The following is a 10,878-nucleotide window of genomic DNA, read 5'->3' on the forward strand; positions in this document are numbered from 1 at the left end:
TTTGCTGAACTGGGTAAGAAATTTAAAAATTCTAGTGGAAAACCGGATGGCTTCATGAAACTATTAACAGAAACGATTAGTTACATAGGACTGAGTGAACTGATGAATGTGGTTATAATTTTTATGGTTTCTGTCTAAAACATTACTGGCTTTTCATCTGTGTTTTCCAGACATAAGCAGACCCTTCCCTCAAGCTAGTTATGACTTACAGCAATTTGGTAAGTTGTACCTCTGTAAACAGAATTGAAACATTTATCTATTCTGTCTACCTGATTCCTTCAGAAATTGGAAACTCATAGGTTCCCAGTAGCCTTATCAGGTAAATAAGGAAGGCAACCTCCTGGCTGGTGATATTGTGGGGATCTTGAAAAGGGAGTAATTCACCCAAATCTGTAAGGCAAAATCTGTGACAAGCCTTTGGCATTGCTTTCCTTGACCTTGAGGCCTTTTTTTTTTTTTAATATTCATTTACTTTATTTTATTTATTTATTTTCTTCATTTTTTTTGGCTGTGCTGGGTCTTCGTTGCAGCACGCAGGCTTCTCTCTAGTTGTGGTGCATGGGCTTTATCTCTCTAGTTGTGGCGCTCAGGCTCAGCAGTTGTGGTGCACAGGCTCAGTTGCCCTGTGGCATGTGGGATCTTAGTTCCCCAACCAGGGATCAAACCCGTGTCCCCTGCATTGGAAGGCAGATTTCGTACCACTGCACCACCAGGGAAGTCCCTGAGAGGGCTTTTTTTAAAGAAAACTTCAGTCCGAGACTCCTAATGAAAAGCTCCCCACGGCCAATATTAAAGACCCTATATGATCAATTACACTTACCTAAGTAATCAGGCCAAGGTTATTGAAATTAGACTTAATATGCAAACAAATTAATCTTAATTTGTCTATATTTGGTAAAAATGAGGGTAATTTTAGAGAGAAAAATTTATGTTTTAGTGCATATCAAATTCTAGTTTTGTTAATTGAGGTCTGTATTTACTGCTTAAGCCTCACTTCCGATTCAGCTCCTTGCTATTATGTTATATTATTGTAAAGTTTAATTGAATTATTAAAAGGACACTCTAAGTTGTTTCTGAAGTTTATCTCAGTAATCTATCTTTGGATGAAGATCAGATGCCTCATGACCTGTAGCCAGGGATTATGCATACTGGAAAATACATCATTTAAAGGACTATCTTCAACCTAGATGGAAAGACCCTTATCAGGTACTCTTAACTAGCTCATGCACAGCGAAACTGAAAGGAATTGACTCTTGGATTAATGTTTCCAAAAGTGTCCCTGTACTGGACTGGCCTAGAGAGAGGATTGCTGACCTTAAAATCACCTTAAAACAAGACTCAAACAGAGGAGAAACTTCCAGACTAGGATGAGAAGATGACATCTGAAATAGACATCTGACCCAAGATGCTGGACCAGGCCTGTCTACCAATTACTCTGATAATTGCTCACAACTTTGCTTATGAACCGAATGTATTTCACCATCTTATACTGCATTTAAAGTTAATCCAATTGTTGGCTTTATGGCTATTTACCTATATCCAGTTCTTCTGGATTACTTTGGTGGATCTCTCCACTCCAAGGCTCTAATTGGATAGCCCTTAGGAAATTTATTCTAGAAGAAAGAAATTATAGTTCTCTTTAGGCCACTATTGATATTACTAGGTGATATCCCTCACCTGGCCAATTAATAATACCTGCTCCGACTCTGACCATAAATATGAATTTTCTTTTAGGGTCACTCAAGCTCAGTCAGAACACCAAGCAGAATCTCAGTCAAAAACCATAACCTCCTGTTTATGACAAGGAAACCTCACACAGTTCTGGTATGTATCTATGTGGCTAACACCAGGCTATGCTCAAGTTTAAAGGCTCTTTTAGTATATTAAATCATACGAAGGATAACCAGCTAATAACAGTAGGAAATTGGGTCGGGTGCCTTATAAACAATACCAATATATAATTTCCTTTAAAGATAAGAACTGGTATAGAACAGGCTAAGTCAGATGACCTGGGGATATACTGGGCTGCACCTAATAGAAGTTCTAAGCTTAAATTCTTATTTATAACCTTACTAATACTACTAGCTATATCATTTGTATTTTGCCTGTTTTACAAAATCTTTTCTGTAATAAATTTATTTATTTAATTTATTTATTTTTGGCTGTGTTGGGTCTTTGTCACTGCTCGCAGGCTTTCTCTAGTTGCGGCGAGTGGGGGCTACTCTTCGTTGCGGTGCACAGGCTTCTCATTGCGGTGGCTTCTCTTGTTGAGGTGCACAGGCTTTAGAAGCTGTGGCACATGGGCTCAGTAGTTGTGGCTAGCGGGCTCTTGAGTGCAGGCTCAGTAGTTGTGGTGCACAGGCTTAGTTGCTCCGTGGCATGGGGGATCTTCCCAGACCAGGGCTCGAACCCATGTCCCCTGCATTGGCAGGCAGATTCTTAACCACTGTGCCACCAGGGAAGCCCTAAAATTGTTGTTTTTTGCATTATCAAATGTGTGACTGAGACTTTGATAAAATGATGACTAGGTGAACTTGGAACATTTGACCAGATACATAGTTCTATATCAGATCAATGACCATAATAGTGTAACTCTAGATATGGGAAAAGGCAACAAGAGGGAATCATTTCCTGTACCATAACAGACTAGTGAGACTGTCTTGTGGTCCAGAGACTTTGGCTACTCTTAATAGGGCCTAGTCCAGTAACAGCACATTGAGTTGCCTATCGAAAAATTCCTCACCTGGCGCAGGAATGTCTTAGCACTCTGGGACAAAATGGTCACGAAGTGCCTCCCAAACCATGGTCGAATTTATGACCGTGATCGGGCACTGCCAACTAAAAATTGTCACTTGCCATCTGGCACCACAAGAATGAAGTCACTGGCCACTGCAGTGGCTGACCTTCAACACACCCTGAAAGGAGTTCGGGGAAGAGATCAGGGATGAGGCATTCTGTGCTCTGGGAAAAACTGGCAGAACAGGCCTTCAGAAAGATATTTTTAGGGTAAGATTTCATGAGCCCCATTTCTTGCATCTTCTCGTATGTAGAAAAATACTAAAATCATTAGTGGAGACATTTGTTCCTTGTGACTAACAGCAACCCTCTACCAAAATGTGTGCTTGATTGCACGTATCCTCCTTCACCAAAATCACATATATACTGACCTCCCCCCTTACTTCTTCAGAGCAGTTCCTCAGAGTTATCTCAGAGGCTGTCTCTTGGGATATAGTCTTCATTTTGCCCCAAATAAAACTTAATCACAACTCTCACGTTGTGTACTTTTTTTCAGTTGACAGTGGTGAACTGGAATTCAAACCTTGGTCTGCTTGAATCTAAAGCCCAGTCCTGGGGCTTCCCTGGTGGTCCAGTGGTTAAGACTCCATGCTCCCAATGCAGGGGGCCTGGGTTCAATCCCTGTTCAGGGAACTAGATCCCACATGCTGCAACTAAAAGATCCTGCACACCACAATGAAGATCCTGCATGCGGCAACGAAGATCCCACGCGTCACAACTAAGACCTGGTGCAGCTAAATAAACAAATAAATATTAAAAAAAAAAAAATGGAGCCCAGTCCTTTGACTGCCTGTACGCTGCCTGAGCATGCAGAGCCTGTCAGGGTAACCCAGACTAGATCACTGGATCCTTTGAATTATGTGACAGTTTCCCTTGATCTAAGATTCCCAAATGTGGTAACAGAATAATCATCCTCCAAAGATGTCCGTGTCCTAATCTCCAGAACCTGTCAGTATGTCACCTTAAATGGCGAAAGGGACTTTGCAGTGTGATTAAGGATCTTAAATTCGGGAGATTATCTTAAATTATCAGGATGGGCCCAGTGTAACCATAAGCGTCTTTATAAAATGGAAGAGGGAGGCAGGAGGGTCAGAGAAGAAGATGTGACAATGGAAGCAGAAGTCGGGGAGGTGGGGAGATCTGATGCTTGGTTTTGGTCTTAAAGCTTGAGGAGGGGGCTGCAAAACAAGGAATGAGGGTGGCTTCTAGAAGCTGAAAAAAGTAAGGAAACAGATTCTCCCCTAGCGCCTCCAGAAAGAACACAGCTCTGCCAACAAATTGATTTTAGGACTTCTGACTTCCAGAATTGTAAGATATTAAATCTGTGTTGTTTTACTCCATTAAGTTTGTGGTATTTGGTACATTAAAGCTTAAGAAGCTTGGGTACTATGGTAGATTAGACACGGCCACATATTCTTTGCAGCTTCTCCTATTAGGTGGTGGAGATTAGTTTCCCAGTTCCTGACTTTGGCTAGCCATGTGACTTGCTTTGACCAATAGAATGGGATGGAATTGGTCTTGTGTGCTCATGAGTTTAGGCCTCAGAGACCTTACAGTTTCTCTCTCTCTCTCTCTCTCTCTCTTATCTGCTGCCACCATATGGACAAGTTGCAGCTAGATTGGTGGAGAATCCTCAGCCAACATCAACTGCTAGCACTTGAGACAGGAGATGAGTTGCCACATGACAGCAGCCACATGAGGATCCCAAGCAAATCTAAGAGAAGAACCAAGTCAGCAGCCCCTTGAGAACTGTGAGCAAATAGGTATTGTTATTTTAAGCCATTAAGTTTTGGGGTGCTGCAATAGATAAATGATACGGGTGCTTTTGAAAAATATCCATTTCTGCCTATCCTCCATTTCACCAGATAGAGTGATCAAGAATTTCTTGGTAAGGAGCTCCACTGATATTTTTGTTGTGTCTGTTGGTCATCAATAAGGTTTGGAACTCACTAGTGTGGACCTTGGAGACTAAGTTCTACTGGGTCACCTGTACTTTGGAAGCCTACTAAGTCTGCTCTACTCATGGCACGTGGGCCAAGGAAACCAATTCTCTATCACCTAGTGTACAGGTCAGGACTTTTTCTATTGCAAGTATCAAAAAACCCAACTAAAACTGCTTAAAGAAGATGTATTATAAACTTTTTTTTTTGCAATTTTTAAAAGCAGTAGGGCTTAATTCAGGTATGGTGTATGTTCTGTTCTCTCCCCATTGCTTGTCTCACACTGGCTTCATTCTCAGGCTTCTTCTGTGCAAACAAGGTGCGTACCAGCGGTTCCAGGATCAACTCCGTGGAAAAGCTCTCTCAGTGGTTTCCACAAAGTCTCACTATATATTGTGGGCTTTGATTGGATCCATCCTTGAAACAAATCTCTGGCCAGGAAAATGCAGTGCTCTGATTGGTCGGGCTAGAGCCACCTGGAGCAAAAAGCAGTGTCATCTGAAGTACATTAGACAAGGAGTTAGGGAGACAGCAATTCTCCAGAGAAAAATTGCTATAGTAGATTCCAGAAAAGGGATGAATGGATGTTGGGCAGCAAAACTCGCTGATATTTACTAGCTGGACATTGGAGATCAGCTTTACTGGTGTCACTTAAATCCTGATAATCCACATTGAGTCACCTGGCTACTGGAAATCTTCACCTTCCCAATCTCAAATGCCTGGACACCAGGCTTTGAAATGCATCTCACCTGTCACCTGAATGAGGGAAGCAGGTTGCCCTCTCCATCAAAAATGCCCCCTATGCTCTGTAAAACAACTCGTGAAGTACTTCTCATGTGAGATAATTTAATCCCAACTCTAAGGGCCCTACCAATATGTCTCAATGTTCATAACCCTCTAATTTCATGTACCTCTTTGTATTACAGTAAAAGCTGGATTAAGGGATATTGTAGTCAAACATTTTCCCAGGGAGTTAGTCCATTAGGAGGGTTAAAATTAACCAGAAATGTACAAAGATGGAGAATATCGTTTTTATCTGGATTTCTCTTATGGAGACAACCATACGTGCCTGGAAGAAATTCTTGGATAAGTGCCTTGTGGGGACAGTTGGGGGACAAAGGTAGGACTCCCAAGGGAGCTTCAGGGAAACATGATGTCGAAACTGCCTTCTGTGGAGGGTGGGTTCAGTTGTCTGCAGGGATTTTAGGTCTGAAAGCTGTTCTTCTCTGCCCTTTTCCCTGACCAGCTCAGTCCCTCTCTCCTCTAAACAAATAAGCACATATCTGGGTTTGAGGAAAATCCGGGTATTTCCACTGGCCCTGATTATAATGATATGTGCACAGGTCTGTCTCACTCCCTGAGACGGGCACTTTGTTTTATTGATAATCTTCATATTCCCTACATCAAGTACAGTGCCTGGCATATAGCAGGCTCTCAGCAAAGATGTCAATGTCACCAGACTTTTAGAAACCGCTCCCTGAAAGATGGAAATCTGTCTTAATATCCACTACTCCCTTCAAAATAGTACTTGCTGGTCACCCTGATGCTGGGGAGTCTTCACTTTTGTTTGTTTGCTTGCTTTTTTTTTTTTTAATTTATTTATTTATTTTTGGCTGTGTTGGATCTTCGAACGTGTGCAAGGGCTTTCTCAAGTTGCAGCAAGCGGGGGCCACTCTTCATCACGGTGCGCAGGCCTCTCACTGTCGCGGCCTGTCTTGTTGCGGAGCACAGGCTCCAGACACACAGGCTCAGTAGTTGCGGCTCACGGGACCAGTTGTACCACGACATGTGGGATCTTCCCAGACCAGGGCTCGAACGCGTGTCCCCTGCATCGGCAGGCAGACTCTCAACCACTGCGCCACCGGGGAAGCCCCTGTGTTCGGATCTTTTTGTGAGCATATGTTTTTACTCCTCTTGTATTAGTTTCACAGGGCTTGTATTAGTTTCTCTTGTATTTGTTTGCGGTTAACAAATTACCACAAATTGGGTGGCTGAAAACAACAGAAATTTATTCTCTCACAGTTCAGGAGGCCAGAAGTCTAAACTCAAAGTGTCAGCAGGGTTGGTTCCTTCTGGAGGCTCTGAGGGAGGCTATGTTCCATGTCTCTCTCCTAGCTTCTGGTGGCTGCTGGCAACCCTTGACATTCCTTGGCTGGTGGCTGCATTCCTCCAGTCTCTGCCTCCATTGTCACACGGTGTTCTTCCCTGTCATTAATCCTGTGTAGCCTGAGGGACAGTGGAGTTGGTAGATAAGCAGGGCAATGGGGCATTCTGACTGGTCGTAACGGATACTTTTGGGTCAAATCCTGTCCCCACCCTTAATTTACAGGCTCTCTGAAGGCTGGACCTGAACCCTAGGCTGGGCTGACATCACTGACCCGAGCAAAGATGTTCATCTGCTTCTTTCCAAAGCAAAGGAAGCAGACATCAGCGCTTGCAGACGTGAAGCCCATGTTCCTGCCCTTCTTCCCCAGAGTTTCCCCTCTCTGGATATCCACCCCTAAACATCCAGCCTTCCCATACTCCAGAAGTGTTGCCCAATCCCAGATTCTAGAAATTCTCTTGCCTTCAAGTCCTCTAGAAATGAAATGATAGACAAAACCCAGCCTGTCTGGGCTTGGCTTTGCTGTGGACAGCACAGAACCAGAGGAACTGTGACATTCAGCAATATACCTGCAGCACTTGTCCCCTGAGCCTCTTTCAACTACAGCCTCTGCTGTGTGATCTGGGCAGTTCTAGCTCTAGGTTTGATCACAGGATCCAGAAGTACATTAGGCATCAGTTACAAAGGAACATTTCTCTAAGGGTCTGGTACTATGTGAAATCCTGACTTTGAAGTTAAGGAAGCATCTTGACTCAGCCCCAGGGCTTTGCATCTAGACTTTGCCTGTGCCCTGCCTGGTCTTCCCTCTTACAGCCACAATCAGAAGCCCACAGCTGGCTGCAGGGCTTCCATTCCTCCTCAGTCACCCCATGCCCTTGGCTTTTCCTTCCTCCTCACCACAGACATCCAGCTCCGAGCTCAAAGGTCCCTGGGAATGCAGGTCATCTGTGGTGTTTTCCCAGAGTCTATTAGGTTCTGAGAGTTTCCAACGACAGGTTTCTGCAACAGGAACCTTAGATCAGTCCCTTCCAGATCTATCCCAGGCAAGGAAATAACTGTAACTTTCTGAGATGTAAAAGATTTTACTTCTGAGCAGCTATACAACTCTTGTTTTTGCCCAATTGCCAGTGTCTGAGGGTTCCTACAGGCCTCACCTGGGATCGCGCAGGTTCATTAGCTTTTGGGTGCGTGAGTTTGGGGGAGGCAATGAAGAGGAAAGGGGATTTTCAAAAGCCCAGCTGAATATCTAGTTTGAGCAGTCCCAAGAAAAGAGAAAGGACAGGTGGGCATCAAACTCACAAAGAAAGTCCTCACCGTGCTGAAGCAGGGGGCAGCTCAGGGCTCCCAGGGCGTGTGTGGCAGGCTGGCTGGGAAGTGGATGCAGCTGTTCTCAGACTGGGTGCTCTGGTCTTGGCTGGCACCCACCTATCCCTGAATACCAGGCAACATATCAGTGCTGAGCTGGGCATAGTGGAACTCTGCCTTCTTCAAATTTGCCTTGTGGTTTTATTTTGCAAGTGCAAGCATCCGATGTGCGTATCTTTGCCTCCTGTGTCCCCCTTTTATATTGTGAGTTCAACATCTTAGGCTTTTAGGTTTTCAATTTCCACATCGTAAGCAAAAGAGCCAGTGGAGGATGATTTCCTGGGAGAACAGCTGGACTGTACACAGTTGTGGCTTCAATCACAGTGACATGGACCAACTGGCTATCTCAGGATGCACTGGGAGTGAGAAATGCTTGGGTTCCTGTATTAGTTATCCAGTGCATCATAACAAACCATCCCCAAGCTTAATAACTTAAAACAGCAATTATTTACCATCTCATGACTTCTGTGGATCAGGACTTGAGACAGGGCATAGTGGACTGGCTAGTCTCTGATCCCTGATGGCTGGGGCCTCAGCTGGAAGGCTTGAAAGCATGTGGGATGGGACGACTTGCCCAGGGCTGGAGGCTGTGCTTCCAAGGTGGCTCAATCACATGGCTGGCAAGTTGGTGCAAGGAGATGGGTTCCTCTCCACACGGACCTTTTGACAGGGCTTCCTGAGTGTCCTTTCAAGATGGTGGGGGGTTTCCCCCAGAGCAAGAAATCTAGGAGACCAAGGTAGAAATGGCAATGACTTAGCCATAAGGAGTCACACAATATCACTTTGGCCATATGCTAATGGTCACAGAAGTCAGCCCTGGTCTCATGTGGGAGGGGACCACATAAGCACATGAAGACCACTGAGAGCCCTCTTGGAGTCTGGCTACCAGCATCTACCCTCTGACCTTCAATGACGCATGTGCCTCTTAATTGCAAAACATATTAACTTCTTCCCCAGGTCCCCTCAAATTTCACTCCTTTATCTGTTCAAAATGAAGGATCGCATCATCTAAATCAGGTCCAGCTGTGGATAATGAGCCTCAGGTGTATTTCCTTGAGTATAGCTGCTTGAGTACAGTTCTTGACCTAAAGATCTGTGAACAAAAGACACAAGCTTTCTGCCCCAAACAAATTTGACATACAATGTTGGGACAGGCATATTATAACCACCTGTAACCATTGTAGACACTCCTCAACGGGGAGAAAAATGGAGTCACTGATTATAGCTAATACGAAATGCATCAAGGCATGTGTTGCCAGTTCCTTGATTATGGCTGAAGTCTTGTGAATGACAGTTCTTGGCTCTACCCTCTGGACTCTAACTTCTACCTTTCCTTTTGTACAAATCATAAATCAAAGAGAGCCTGTGTTTGCAGCTTACCCAAGAGTGGGCAGCAGGTTGGTAGCCCTGTGGGGCTGTACTGGAGCCACAAAGGGAAAGTTAAAGAATCTAGGCTTGCTGGACTCAGGGTTCAGCCAGCTTGCCTAGCAACAGGGCCACCGGCAGGGAGCACACAGGCCCCTGATGCAGGCAGAGAAGTTGGGATGGCACCCTCCTGGGGAAAGGGAGATCTTGCTCTGCCAATAGGGAGGCAGGATGCTGTGTACAGAATCCCCTTGGGTCTTGGCTCCTACTTGTCAACCATGAATTAATTTTTAGGCTGCTAATCTGTGCCTTCTTAGCCAGGACATATGGTGTGTACAATAGCTTTCACAGCTTGAAATTTCTAGTATGCCCTTGAGTAACCTTCCTAGGCTCCTTGGTCAGAGACTGCTTCCATGGCTGTACTGCAATAGGCCTGGTCAACAGCACAGAGTCTGGCATCACACTCCCCCGAGTGTGGCTGGGTGGGGGCCCAAGCGGAGAAGGATCTGTGGCACTCTCCTCCTCTGGGCTCCTCTGACGTTGGCTTTATGGCTGGGGTGGTTCAGAATAAAGGCATGGTGGGTCAGAAGTGCAGGAGGAGATGGAGCTGTGGCTGACCCCAGATTAAGGGCAGAGATGGTGGTGGACAGAGACTGTGCAAGGCCTCATCTTTGTTATAGCCCAGATGGACTTCTCCTCTGTGTGACTGTATCACCACATTAAAGCAATCAGGATTTTTTTTTCTTGGTGGATGGACACTCTGCTCTGAAATTTTCATTAGCAAAATTAAGTTTAGTAGGGGCCAGGACCCCAGGTGATTAAATCCTTGTTTCCAGGGTACACAGCAGTCCCTTTCAGGGAAACCCAATCCCTCACCCCTGCCTGAGACTGTTTTTTGTTTGTTTGTTTTGGACTAATATCTACCATTTATGGGAAAATTTCAAAGCACCCTGCAATATATCACATGCGTTATCTCAGTGGTTTCTCACAGAAGCCCAGTGAAGTAGGTATTACCTCCACATCTTACAGAGAATGTAAGAGTTTCAGAAAGGATAAGCCATTGGCCCAAGATCAAACTGCTAGGGAGAAGCCAAACCATAATTTGATTTTACTATGCCTCAAAATTATTTTTTTTATAAGCACTCTGAGTTTTTAAAATTGCTTTGGAAACAAAATCCCCTCAAATAATGCCTGAATGCAAAAGGCACCTAAAAAGGTCCCAAAATGTGGGGTTTTGTAACCAAAAATGTTTCAGGGCTTCCCTGGTGGCGCAGTGGTTGAGCGTCTGCTTGCCGATGCAGAGGACAC

The sequence above is a fragment of the Mesoplodon mirus genome, assembly GCF_964341445.2.
Source record: "Mesoplodon mirus genome assembly, chromosome: 3".
Taxonomy (NCBI): domain Eukaryota; kingdom Metazoa; phylum Chordata; class Mammalia; order Artiodactyla; family Ziphiidae; genus Mesoplodon; species Mesoplodon mirus.